This window comes from Nannospalax galili, unplaced genomic scaffold (assembly GCF_000622305.1).
Source record: "Nannospalax galili isolate Female #2095 unplaced genomic scaffold, S.galili_v1.0 scaffold158, whole genome shotgun sequence".
NCBI lineage: Eukaryota > Metazoa > Chordata > Mammalia > Rodentia > Spalacidae > Nannospalax > Nannospalax galili.
The window spans coordinates 7309339-7324291 of NW_008345290.1; the positions used below are offsets into that span (position 1 = coordinate 7309339).

The 14953-nt window shown below is 39.5% G+C and overlaps 1 protein-coding gene and 1 pseudogene across 1 annotated transcript in view; both read right to left on the reverse strand.

The window, feature by feature from the left end:
* Hibadh (3-hydroxyisobutyrate dehydrogenase) overlaps positions 1-14953 on the reverse strand; it is a 142499-nt gene that overhangs the window by 16237 nt on the left and 111309 nt on the right. The window lies entirely within an intron of this gene.
* LOC108491246 lies at positions 12483-12668 on the reverse strand (annotated as a pseudogene).

Below are 14953 nucleotides of genomic sequence, written 5' to 3' on the forward strand. Positions count from 1 at the left end.
TTTTAGTTCATATTTTAATGACAGTATACATAAAACCAAAATATATTGTTTGGATCTGATATTTATCACCCTTTATTAAAATCTTTGATTTTCTTATCTGATTTCTTTTTACAAGGTCAGCACAGGGGTCTTGCTTGTGTCAGTATCCCTATCATGTAGTGCACTACATGATATATTCAATGGTGACTCTTTGGAAAATAAATCAATAAGCACAGTAGAATGAATAAAGGCTCTAGAGATGAATAACTGGTTTTTGAGAGTGCTACTTGCTGGCCGTGTGATTATAAAGAAATGCCTTCTGAGCCATTGTAGGAAATGAGAAAAGCCTATAAGTACATCTTCATACAGTAGCTGTGCATACCACTGAAATATAAGGGTTTACTACTTTATAATCTGAGTTTGTGAAATAGGAATTTTCCTATTTGGTTATCTAAGTCATTGTCTCTCCTAGGATAATTTTAGGCTTGCCAAGTATTAGGCTGCTTTGGGCTGACCCCATCAATAACAGAAGCATGCTGATCCAGGTTAAGAAGTTCCATGGAGAGGGCTAGAAAGATGGCTCACCAGTTAAGAGCACTGGCTGCTCTTGCAGAAGACCTGAGTTTGATTCCTAGCACCCACATGGCAGCTAACAATCATCTGCAACTCCAGTTTCAGGGGATCCGACACCATCTTCTGACCTCCTTGGGCACCACACAACATGCAGACAATACACTCATACACATAAAATAAAAAATAATAAATAAAAATTTTAAAAAGACGTTCTATAGAGAAGTCCATGCCCAATTGATGTTAAGAGTTTATCACTGTGAGCTGGGTATCATGGCACATGCCTATCACCCCAACATTTGGAAGGCTAAGTTTCAGACCACTTAAGATATATAGTGAAACCCTGTCTCAAAATAAAGAAAGAGAGAAGAAAAAGGAGGAGGAGGAAGAAGAGGAAAAGGAGGAGGGGGGAAGGAGGGGGAAAAGGAGGTAGAAAATCACTGAATAACTCTTGCAAAACCAATGACAGCAGTGTTTGGTTTTAGAATGAGATCAGAAATTTGCATTTGTTTATCCATTCAACACAATCTGCTGGGGACCTAGTAGGTACCAGGCCCTAAAGTTAGCTGTAGGGTGAAGGCTAAATCATATATATCCTTGCTGCTAAGAAGTTATACACCTGTGATCTGGCCACTATTGCCCCACCATCCTGGTCTGAGTGTGGACTATGACAAACAGCCTCCGATTTGATCTCTCTTCTGCTCTTGTCTCCAACATCTATTCTCAACACAGCAGTCTGCAGAATCTTCATAAATCATAAATCTAGTTTTATTTCTTCTCTATTTACAACCTTCCAAAAGCTTCCTCTCCCTTTCAGTATAAAGTCCGAAGTCCGACCAGGCCGTGAATAAAAGTCCCCAGCTCCTCCTGTCTCATTTCACATGAGTCTTCCCATCCTGGCTGTTTCACATCTCGGTGTTCCTAAAATGGATCAAGCACGTTCTTATCTCAAAGCCTAGCACTTGCTATTCTTTTCTGCTTGGAATAGTCTCTCAACTATTCATGACTTGTATTTCCCACTAATTTTGGGCTTTACTCAAAATTCACCTCTTCGGATATCATATCCTTTAACAGTTCAGCATAGCACCATCTCATTCTTTAACCTTTCCTGCTTTAACTCTCTTAGCCTCTTATTTTAATACTTCTATTTATTTCTGCTTTGTATTCTCCATAAGAACATTAGTTCCATGAAGGCAGTTTCAGCTGACTCATTAAGCCCCTACCTAGAGATTCTGGTACACAGCTCAGTAAAGTACTTGTTCAAAGAAAGGCAGAGAAGGAGATGCTATGGCTTGAATGTGTCCTCCAAAGAGCAATTATTAAAAATCTCACTCCCAAAGCGTAACCCACTGAGAGGAGACAGAACATGAAGACTTCACCATCACATATGGACTCGTAACTGTCAAGGTCATGGGCCCCTCATCAAAGGACATATGTGGCCCCTCTCAAGCACTGATATCCTCACCCCATCTTCCCTTTGCCCTTCCTTCCACAGAATGATACAGCAAGAAGACCACAGCCAGCTGCTAGCCCTTTATCTTGGACTCCCCAACCTTTAGAAGAAATACATCTCTGTTCCTTTCAAATGATCCAGCCCCCACCCCCCATGGCGTTGTGTTGCTAGCCATCAACTCCAGGGCCTCTACCATCTAAGCTATACCCCTATCCCTCAGTCTCTCAAGCATTGTACAAAAAGAACTAAGGCAGGATGCAGCAGCGATGGAAGACTGAGATACGGTCCTGGGTGAGCCTTGCTCTCATAGAAATATGTACAAGACACCAAGGACAAAGCGGTTTTTGTTTTTTGTATTTTAGTAGTTATTAAATGCTACTTACCTTAAGTTTTCTAATCTATGAAGTGAGCTGTTAGACAACATAACCACTGAGTCACTTCTAAGCTTTTGGAATTCCATGATAATTTGGGGTTTTCAAATTCACATGCATCCACACTAAATATTTATCATACTAACCCATAAAGCTGTGGTATGTTTCACTTTGTACATGTAATTCCAACTTAGAAAATGGAAATTAACTTTCTCTAACAAGCCTAAATACTTGAAGCTGCCTTTAGTATTTTATCTAACACTTCTGTTGATAATGTCTTTAGAGAGTCTCTTCCATGATCTTAGAATAAAAAACTGAACTCATTTGTATAAACAAATGAAAACAGAGCTGCCCGAAATCACTCCAAAAAGGCATGACTACTCTGCCTTTAAAATGATAGACACCTATCACTTGTCTTGGTAGTATGCACAGAGGAGAGACGCACTCTTAAACCTAATCAAAATCTATGTCAACCAGTCATTTCTTGTTTAAAAAAAGAGACTTGCAGTTAATACACACACACACACACACACACACACACACACACACACACACACAAAATATCTGGTAACTGGAGACCCATCCTTCAGTGGTTCCTGCTCTTCAAGGAGTATGAGATCTACTGTTTGTGGTGGTGGTGGTGGTGGGAGGACAAGAGGCAAGAAATCCACATAAATAACACAAGATTATAGGAGAAGCATAAGTACAATTGAACACAGAAGAAAAATATCACCAGCAAGTTATCTATTCAGTGCCTTTAATTTGCAAGGTCCTTGTGATAGATACAAAGAGTCAATGAATAAATATATTTCCTGAATCAAAAATCAAGATCTATTTTCTAGTATATTAGGAGAATATTTGAAATATGACTATTCCAGAAAGTCTAAAATGTAAAGCCTCAGGGGGTACAAAACACGGTCGTTGCCCTTAAGAGGCCTGATTATATCTATGGGAAGAGGTGTGTAGCCAGCAGTAAATGCCAAAAAGGAGCATCACAGGACACCAAGTGCCAGATGAATGAGGGCAATCACTCCCAAATCTTGATTCCTTCCATTTTTCAACTTCTGCTACTGAAAAAGCAAAAAAGGAAACAAGAAATTGTTCTTATAGTAACAATCTGGCTATTGATGGAGGTAGGTTTATGAAAACTTTTGATAACATAGGTAATCAAAATGCACCTGCAAATCTGGATCCAGCAATTAAAAGAAACATGAACTGAGCAAATAATTTAGTATGTTTTATATGTGGAAGCTGAGTTCTGCCTGCTCTCTTAAAGCACGAAATCCCCTAACTCTCTTCTCAAGAGATTTATGTTTGCTTATCAGAGCGATACTATTAGAAAACATAAAACCTGGAATAAGGAAGGAAATGTTCAAGAGCCTCACTGTACAATATGGTAACTACAGCTACTAACAAAGTATTGTATTTCTGAAAACTGCTGAGAATTGATTTTACCTGCTCTTATAATGAAAAATAAATATGCAAAGTAACACCAAATGTTAAGCAGTTTGATTTAGCCATTCCACAAAGTATACATATTTCAAAATGCCATATTATACATGATAAACATATTATTTTGTTATTTAAAAATAAATTAAAGGCTAGGAGTGGTGGTGCACACCTTTAATTCTAGCACTCGGGAGGCAGAGGCAGGCAGATTTCTCTAAGAATGAGGCCAGTCTCGTCTGCAGAGTGAGTTCCAAGCCAGCTGGGGCTACAGGGAAACCCTGCCTCAAAACAAAAAATAAATTAATTAAAATAAAAAAGTAAAAGGTTAGGGATATGGCTCAGTGGATAAAGTGCTTACTGTGCAAGCATAGGATCAGAGTGCAGATCCCCAGGACCCATGGGAAAGTTGGACAGGTATGGCAGCCACCTGTAACCACAGCACTCCAGCAGAGATGTGGAACAAAAAGCAAGCTGGCTAGCTAAGACAAGCTGAATTGGAGAGCTTTGCATTCAACTCAGAAACCCTTCCTCAATAAATAAAGTGAAGAGCAATGAAGGAAGATGTTCCACATCAGTTTTGGGCTTCCATAAACATATGCATGCACACACAGGGGAACACACAATAGAAGAGAGAATAAAAACAGAAAGTAGAGAAAACCAGAATTAAAAAATACAAAATGAAATCAAAAGATTTCACAATAAAATTTAAAAGTACCTTCAAAGTAAAAGCAACCTCAAGAAAACGTATCTTTCCTTGAACTGAGTTACATGTTTTTAAAGTTTATATATTTTTTTATTTAAAAAAAATATTTTGTTATTTTTATTTTATGTGTATGTGTGTATTGCCTGCATGTAGGTAAATGCATCCGTGTTGTGCAATGCCCGCGGAGTACAGAAGAGGCTGTTGGATCCCCTGGAACTGGAGTTACAGACAGTTGTTAGCTGCCATGTGGGTGCTGGTATTCAAACCCAGGTCTTCTGCAAGAACAGTGTTCTTAACCACTGAGCCATCTCTCCAGCCCCTAAAGTTTACTTTTTTTTTATGTGTATGAGTGTATTGCCTGCATGTATGTGAGTGTATCAGTGTCATGCAATGCTGAGGAGGTCAGAAGAGGGATTCAGATTCCCCTGGAACTGGAGTTAAGGACAGTTCATAGCTGCCATGTGGATGCTGGGAATCGAACCTAGGTCCTCTGCAAGAGCAGTCAGCTCTCTTAATCACTGAGCCATCTCTCCAGCCCCAGTTTATATATTTTTCAAAATGTTCTTTTGGCACTTTATACAGAATACAGCAAATGAAGTGATGGCTAACGGTCTTCCTGTCTTTAAGTTGAAAGACTGCTTGTCCAAAGTGAACCCAGTTAACTAACAGTCAGTTCCTGCTTTTTTCTGACTCATCTTGGCCTTGCACCTATAATAAAGGTAACAATTAACATGTTCTAATATTTATGCTTATCTCTCTCCCAGTCTTGGGACAATCTTATTTAAGAACCCAAACAGGCTGATGCCACCCACCCAGTCTCTGTTCACTATTATTTGGCAGTCCTTATATAGTCACAGTCCCACAAAGTTACTTTTCCTGAAGAACTTGTGAAAGACTAGAGAACTCAGAGCTACTGTGCTTTTTATCTGAGTTGTAGGAAGCAGAACTTTTTTCTTTCTCCTTAAATTGCTTCTGCTTAAAAAATGTTTTATTTTTATCTGATATGTATGAGTGTTTGGCCAACATATATCTAAGTACACCATGTGTGTATAATGCCCTTAGAGGCCACAAAGGGTGCCCGGTTCCCTGGAACTGGATTTCTAGATGGTTGTTCACTGCCATATGGGTGCTGGACTCCAAACCCCAGTCCTCTGCAAGAAAAGTCAGTGCTCTCAACTACTCAGCCATCTCTCCAGCCCTACTTCTGACTTTTAAATCTTTACTTTTTTTTGTCAATGAATGCTAATTATTTCTTACCCTTGCAACAAAAATCGCCTTGCTATGTGTGCTGAAAACTATCTGCAGCAGCTATAATGTTCCCTCACATGCAAATCCCTTCCTTCTATGCATGACCAATTCCTGTTTAAGACCAAACTCACATCAATTCTGAGTAGCATTTCAGACCCTGACCTTCTTATCTATTCTTTCTGAGTGGCACTTGTAACTTTCTGAGTGGCACTGGTAAAGAAAAAGCACTTGTAACTACTCAGATCCTTTATTCTTCTGCTGTGTCTTGTTAAGACCCTTATGGGCATAAGCTATTTGAATCTTAGCAAGGTAAGGTACATTAGTTAGCTCCATCTAGCCGCTCACAATACACCCAAAAGGTATTTTATGTAGTAATACACAAGCGTCATAAAATTTAAATAAAACAAGCAAATCTAGACAACCTAAATATGTCAACATCTTTGGCCCAAGATAAGAGCTGAAATTTGGAATTTACCTTATTGAAAAAGCTGAACCAAAGGATTATGACGAATAAACCATGACACAAGTGCAGGTAACCAAATAACTGCCCAGGAACCACAAATGAGGTCATTTTCAATTCCATGCCTATTGGAAACAGGCCTTCAAATCCAGAGGGGGAAGCGACAGAAAGCTAAAATGTATGATCAAACTATATCTGCCTTTAGTGCTATAAAAAACCTTGCTGCCAAGCATTCTCCTTGATATATAGCAAAACATAGTAAATCACTTAATTTACTCAAAAGAACTTAAATGTTTTAACCAGTCTGCCATCAAAAGAGATCACGAAGAGGACCAATGGGACTTGGGCTGCAATGTGAGCTGTCTTTAAAATGCAATTGTTCTAATCATTTTCTACAGATGCAGCCTCACAAGGGGCTGCTGTCACAGGGACCATTTACGACTTGTTATGGTGTCTCTATTGTTTACCAGAGACATTCGCTGAAAAAGGCGACAGCTGGGACAGAAAGCTGCTACTCAACGAACAATATAATCCCGTGAAAGTAATCAACAAATTTAAGGGTGTTAATTAACTTTACACTTTATCATGTTCAATTAGTTGTCCTTTCTAGAAAAGATTGCCGTGCACAATCAGTTTAGAGCATGCCATGTTTGATTTGTAAGTGATCACTGTTTCTGTTTCAGAGTCCATGTCAGATGTTCTCTTGGGTTTTGGTGACACAGATGAATGGCTCTGCACATGTTAGGGGTGATCTGGTTTAACATAAGCCAGCATAACATAACCCTTGTTAACACTACTTCGAGCATAATCCAAGCTGGAAACAGGAAAGCAAAAGCATTCACAACACTAGTCTGGAGCCAGATAAACAAAGTTCAGTTAGCTTTTCCCGAAATAAACACAGACACAAATGCATGGTGAAATAAGCAATTTTTCATTATTATTTTTCAAAGTAAGACTTCTCTTTCAGGGGCATGTTTGGGATCATTTCCTCCCAGCACGATCTTGAAGCTCGGCTGCATTGTGCACAAAGCACCACTGTGTCCTCAGACTTTACATAATGCAGAAGCTTTTCCATAGCAAATAAATGCTGGGGATGAGTTAAGTACTGGCCTGTATTAAATTCTAGCATGTGACTATTAAATCCATAAACTGTATTCTGTAAGTATAGGAAATCTGCAGAGAAGTACATTACTCCATAAATGCAATTTGCTATCATGCTTACCTTTAACCTGTTCCTATTCACTAATAGGACAAGGAAAACCTCATGATGGAGCAACAACATATTCACCACTGCATTTTAATGAAGTCACTGCAGTTCCTTTGAACTGATAAATAGAGCACTGTATCAAAATACTTCAAAGCCACTGAGGAGGTGAACAAACAGGTTTGGCGAGAGGTGTCCATCTTTAAAACAACAAAATCAATGGACATGCATGGATCGCAACACAGAAAGTGATCCTCACAGGAGTCTGTGATCTTCATAGGCTGTCCCTTGCTGTTCTAGACTATTTCCTGCATAATGTACAAATTAAAATGCATACAAATAACCAGAGCTGGCTAGCTGGTTATGGCACACACAAGGACAAAGCTGAACTTCTTCAAAATAGAAAAGTTGTTAACTCTGAAAGCTAATAATGTCCTAAGTTAAATATTAAAGAAGGAAATTATAGGCTACATCTGAAACAGCTGAAACCACAATACACAGCAGCAGAAAACATTTGTTTTCTGCAGAAGATCTGCAGGGAGAAAAGGAGCGGTCGATAGATCCTTAAATTGGAAGCAATAGCCGTTCTTCTATCCCAAGTTGGCAGCTGCTACATTTGCAGACCTGGTTCATTATTTACCCATAATGACCATCAAGCTGCAGTCAAAGTCAGATCACAACAACTGTCAGCAGCTCTTTTAATTAGCCTTGTTTGAATTCAGATAAATATCACAATAGCCTGGCTTATACTGAAAGAGCAACAGAATGTTCCCGTGGAGCTAGGCTAGCTTGAGAAGGACCAGTGCAGTACAGAAAGGCAGACAGAAATGCATAGCGGGGTTTAAATGGCTGGGTAATCAATGTATGAAATGGTTCGCTTTCATTTTGAAAATCACGTAAAAAAGCAATTCCCTGACATTCGCCCGGATTAAGATGGTGCCTGATGCTGCACTGCAATGAAACTCTGGCTCCTGAAAGCCAAGTATCTGGAGCTTAGGGAGCACTGATGATGAGCTTTTGGATAATGTATTTTTAAATTTGTATTTTCTGAGAATTTCGTACATGAAGAATGTGATGTTTTAAATTCTATCTAGGAGTTAGGAATGTAGCTCAAGGGTAGAGCACAGGACTAGCTCTGTAGAAACAAGAATTCACCTTGTGACTAACACATCTTTCAGTTTTAAACATCATTTTTAAAGACCAAATGAATCTTTCAATAAATAGCTTGCAACCTTAGTGTACTTTTGAGTTGCATAATTTTTGACATCTCTGAGATAGTTGGCTATTTTCTTACAAATTTCATGTTTTCTTTTCATTCAGCATTAACAATCACAAAGTTAAAAAAGGCTAATAATCAAATTCTGAGCACTCCAATTACTGCCATATTCCACATCCCTTTGGACACGCACCCCCTCCCCCGCCCCTTGCTAAAGAAGAAAAAAACATGGTGATTACCTGCCCTCTACTTTATAAAGATTGGCTGGATCGCAGGAGCTGTGCTGTAACCTTAAAGGGAAAAAGCGACAGCTGACAAGAGTCTAGTAAAGGTTAAGGAGGAATAAGCCAAAGGCAAGATGACCTCACAGCACAGCAATAACTAACTGGGTTTCACAAAAGCTAAGAATGCAGCACCAATAAGAACACTTGGCTAACCAGGAACTCATCTCTGAGCCCCATAAGCAAGCCTCTTGAGAATCTGGACTCCAGATTTTGGGGTGGAAGGCCTAGCTGAAGAGGTAGCTGTGTACACGTGTGAGGTGCCTGAGGTCTGTTCTGCCATTCTTGCTAGCCCCTCAGTGTATTCTGATGGCACATGTTAACCTTAGGAAGGATAGCTAACCAGATCTGCATGAGAGTAAAGGCACATTACTATTTACAGTTTGTGTCCACTTGGTAATTTCCTTACTGAGTAGAAAAACACTTCTATGGGGGGGGGGGGAAGACTTATATCTTAGCTCTCAGACTTCCCTGGGTTACAGGAATCCTATCCCATCCCCAGATCGGTGTGTACTTCATCTTAGCAAAATTAATGCATCTCTCAACTCTCACCAGACAAGCTTCCTTATGCAACAGATGGTATTTAAAATAGAAACAGACAACTGGCCAATGTGCAGAGAACAAGAGGTTCCAAAGTGCTTATCCCTAAACAGGACATCTATATCAACTTCTGTCCCCCCCCCACCCCCAGACCTAGGGATCATTGTGGAAGAGGGGGCAGAAAGATTGTAAGAGCTGGAGGTGGTGGATAACCTAAGGAAACAGAGTTTTCCAGACAGCTGGAGTTCATATGAACTCACAGCAGTGGTGACTACGTGAATAAGTACCATGCAAGGTCAAACCAGAAAAAAATCCCAGCACAGACACAAGAATGCAGAAGGCTCCAACCCCACCTAAGGAAATCATGTCAACAGATGGCTGCTGGGAGGGCTGGGAACAGTCTTAAGGATGGGATTCTTGGTAGGTTAACAGGCTCCAGTGAATGGACCCACACTTAAGGACATTTGGGGACACAAATTAGACTCAACAGGCCTTATTATATATATAATAAAGTACATTAAATTGGATGGGGGGCAATAAGGGGAAGTGGGGATAAGGGAGGGGGTCTAAATAAATTCTATGGTACACAAAAATTCAATGACAAAAAGAGAAAAATAAACCTAGACCTCCTTCCCCATAAAAAGATATTTTTAGTAAAAAAAAAAATATTTTTAGTCAATTTCAAGTACTAAAACCATTGAGTAAAAACTTTTACAGTGAGCCAGGCCTGGTGGCACACACCTTTAGTCCCAGCACTCAGGAGGCAGAGGCAGCCATATCTCTGTGAGACTGAGGCCAGCCTGGTGTACACAGAGAGTTCCAGGAGAGCTGTGGCTACAGGGAGTGGGGGGCTGTCTCAAAAAGACAAAAAATAAAACAAAACCACACTTTTATGACATTCTGTGATACCACGAAGGAGATAAAGGCAAATATTCACTGAATACTGATAATGTAAGTTAGAACTCTTCATCTGGTTTTGTGAGAATTACAGCAAAAAAGTTGCATTTCTTTTTTTTTTAAATGTATTTTATCATTTTTATTTTATGTGTATGAGTGTTATACCTGCATATAGGTAAGTGCACCCATGACATGCAATGCCCGCAGAGGACAGAAGAGGCTGTCAGATCCCCTGGAACTGGAGTTACAGACAGTTGTTAGCTGCCATGTGGGTGCTGGGATTCAAACCCGGGTCTTCTGCAAGAACAGTCAATGTTCTTAACCGCTGAGCCATCTCTCCAGCCCAAAAGTTGTATTTCTTGCTGGGCATGGTGGTGCATACCTTTCATCCCAGCACCCACATGGCAGCTGTCACCCTCTTCTGGTCTTCACAGGCATTAAGTGCATACCAGTAAACATATGGAAACACTTGTACAAATCAAAAATAAATAAGTCATTAAAAGGGAGAAGGGGCTGGAGAGATGGCTCAGTGGTTAAGAGCACTGGCTGCTCTTGCAAAGGACCCAAGTTTGGTCCCCAGTGCCCACATGGGGGCTAATAATCATCTCACAACTCCAGTTCCAGGGGACTTGATGTCCTCTTCTGACCCCCACTGGCACTGACATGCATACAGACAAAAACACTCACACATATAAAAAGAAAAAAAGACTTTTATTTTTATTTTTAATTATGTGCACTTATGTGTGTCTGTGTGGGTATGTGCATGTGAGTGTAGATGCCCAGGGAGGCCAGAAGAGGGCATCACATCCCCTGGAACTGGAGTTACAGGTAGTTGTGAGCTGCTGGATATGGGTGCTGGCAACTGAACTCAAATTTTGTTTTCTTGGGAGGGATGTTTCATGAAATCCTACATTAGAGTCACATGACTTCTTCAATCTCCTCTATTTACTAATTTCTGTTGATTCAGATGTGAAATTTCATTTCAGTTAATACTATCTCAATAAACCATTTTCCTCTATGTTTAATTGTCTGGCATTTTTTTCCTGCTTTTTAAAAGTTGTATAAATATGTCTCTCATAAGGAGTAGAACACTAGATTTTAAAAATACAATCTGATGAAAACTGACTTTAACCTGTTTATATTTTCTGTAATTAGGCTTATTTATAACATTATTTTGAGATCATTATGTGAGTTCATTAATTTTTTCCATCTGACTCTGTTGGATAGATAAAAGCTTTCTATGTTCCCTTTTCCTTCTTTTCTAATGATAAGCCTTAAAACTGTGAAACGTGTAAGTAACCATAAATGTTTTATATGAGTTCAGAAGTTTTTTGGTATTTATACTCTCTTGAACATGACATGAACATGCTATAGGCTGGGGAATACCATTATTCTCCCCCAACCCCATATACACACAATTAAAATCTTACTGTCCATAGTTTTAGCTTTACCTTTTAACTTTTAAATGTACACTAAAGCAGGTTTTTAAGGTAATCAGTGGTTTGAGTCAATCAAAATTTGTGGTTTTATTTTAAAATAATTTTGAGTCTATGGTTATTTCTTATATTGTCTTGCTCCCTAGAAAAACCTTTCTTCTTACTGAAATATACATCTAGTAATTAGGAAAGGTTGTTTTGTTAACTCCCTTCTTTTTTATGACTTTAGAGTTTTGGTTTTCAGGTTTTTGTTTTTGGTCTAATTCTACATTCAGAACATTTGAGAAAATGTGTACATTAGAAATTCATTTGGCAAGGAGTTCAATACCATAATATACATGATCCAAAATTTTATTGTTTTTACTTTATGTGTGTGTGTGTGTGTGTGTGTGTGTGTGTGTGTACTGTCGGCATGCATTCATGTAAGTGCATCCATGTCATGCAATGCCTGTGGAGGTCAGAAGACAGCTTTGGATCCCCTGGAACTGGAGTAATGGACAGTTGTTGGCCACCATGTGAATGCTGGGAATCGAACCCCAGTCCCCTGCAAGAGCAGCCAGTGCTCTTAACCACTGAGACATCTCTCCAGCTCACATAATCCAATTTTTATTTCACAGTAAAATAGGTCTTTTGGAGATGGGAGACAGATTTCTCTGCTGGAGCCATTATTTAAACTCATTCCCCAGCTTCTAGCATGATTATACTATCTCCTCATGGCCACCATTCCAATATCATTCCGCTGCCCATGGGATATGATCTTCACACATTCACTGATAGTAAGTTTCATAAAGAATCAAATCCTCATGATAATCCTTGGATGTGGCTGCTGCCATTTAGTTTCAAAGGTAGCTTCTTGTCCATAAATTTATTCAGCTGGGGAGGGTTGCCACTGCCTGTGGTGTCTCTGTGGCAAGGTCACAGCTGCTTTCTTCAGGCTCATCTTGAATGGGGTATTTTTTGTTTAATCCCCGTTTCCTATCCCCACCCTAACCACCTGTACTTATCTGTCCCTCTCGGTGATGTTGCCACTGTCTCCTTGAGCCTTGCAAGCTTCTGGATTAGGACCAGCTCTTGCAATGGTGGGTTACAAATCCTGCTCTGTGAGGAGACTGCAAACCCAGTCATGCAGCAAAGAAGTGGCTTGGTTCAGTGGCTGGTCTTACCACTATCATGTGTCCTTCATGTTCAAGATTCAAAGCTGGCTAAAAACTATAGCCTCAGGCAACAGCCAGCAGATTTCAGTTTGTATTCAGCCTTTGAGAACAGGACCAGTTCCCCTATATTAGTTACAGTCCTCACTGTTGCAACAAAATACCTGACAAAAGCATCATAAGGAAGGAAAGTCTACTTTTGGTCACAGTTTGAGACTACAGCCTGTTATGGCAGTGAAGGCATGGCAACAAGAATGTAAGGTAGATGATCCCACTGCATCCAGTTAGGAAGCAGAGATGAATGCTGGGGCTCAGCTGGATTCTTCTTCCTTTTCTTCTTTTAATATTTTATTTATTATTTTTATTTTATGTGTATATGTGTATTGCCTGCATGTAGGTAAGCGCACCCGTGTCGTGCAATGCCTGTGGAGGTCAGAAGAGGCTGTTGGATCCCCTGGAACTGGAGTTATGGATAGTTGTTAGCTGCCATATGGGTGCTGGGATTTGAACCCGGGTCTTCTGCAAGAACAACCAGTGTTCTTAACCGCTGAGCCATTTCTCCAGCTCCTGGATTCTTCTTTTTATTTAGTTCAGAACCTCAACCCATGGAATGGTGCCAACCACAATTAGGGTGGGTCTTCCCATCTCAAACCAATATAGAACCTCTCTTGACCATGCCCAAAAGTTGTGTTCTACTTGATTCTAGATCCTGTCAAATAGATAATCAGCATTAACTATCACAGTCCTGTTATTAATATGGGGGGTGTGTGCTGTAGCTTCCTTTATATCTAGTAAGTGAACTCCCAACCCTGCCACCCAGTTCTTGGACTAGAACTGAGCGCCTAATGGTATTGTGTCACTTACGACAACGTATTTGCGTCTATTTTTGGCACATGGAGACATTATCATGGAGCACACTGTTACCAATTTTTTCATATTCTATTAGTATATCCTATCACTTTCATATTCTTAGAACAAAGCAAAATTTTAACAAAACTGTATTTTACATTTCTCCAATTCACAGTAATTGTCATGTTTGGCTCTGTTCATCTCCCACATAAAATACTGTCATAATTTAGCTACTCTTCTTCTGTCTATATGTTCCCTTGAACCAAATTCTCAACAAAGCCATGATGATTGTTCAACTTTCTCTCCTTAAAAACTTTTGTATCTTTAATATAGTTTAAAGTCTAGTAATCACCCCAGCATTGCTCTTAGTACTAAGGGTTGCTTTGGCTATCCAAGGTCTTTCGTGCTTCCAAATGAATTGTAGGATAGTTTTTTCCAACTCTGTGAAGAATGTCATGGGGATTTTGATTGGCATTGCATTGAATCTATAAATGGCTTTTAGTAGGATGGTCATTTTCACAATATTAATTCTTCCAATCCATGTGCATGGGAGGTCCTTCCATCTTCTGATGTCATCCTCTATCTCTTTCTTTAAAGACTTAAAATTCTCATTGTAGAGGTCTTTAATGTCTTTGGTCAGGTTTATTCCAAGATATTTTATTTTATTTTTTGCAGCTATTGTGAAGGGGAGTGTGTCCATGTTTTCTTTTTCTGATTACTTGTTATTGGTATATAGAAAGCTACAGACTTTTGTATATTAATTTTGTTACCTGCCACTCTACTGAACGTGTTAATAATTTCTAGGCATTTTCTGGTGGAATTTTTGGCATTTCTTAGGTATAATATATCATCTGCAAAAAGGGATAATTTGATCTCTTCTTTTCCAATTATTACTCCTTTAATGTCCTTCTTCTGTCTTATTGCTCTAGCAAGAGTTTCACGCACTATATTGAAAAGGGGTGGAGATAGTGGACAGCCTTGCCTGGTTCCCTGTTTCAATGGGAATGCTTCCAGTTTTTCTCCATTTAAAATGACGTTGGCTGTGGGTTTGTTATATATGGCTTTAATTATGTTTAGGTATGTTCCCTCCAGTCCAATTCCCTCTAGGACTTTGAACATAAATGCATGTTGAATTTTGTCAAAGGC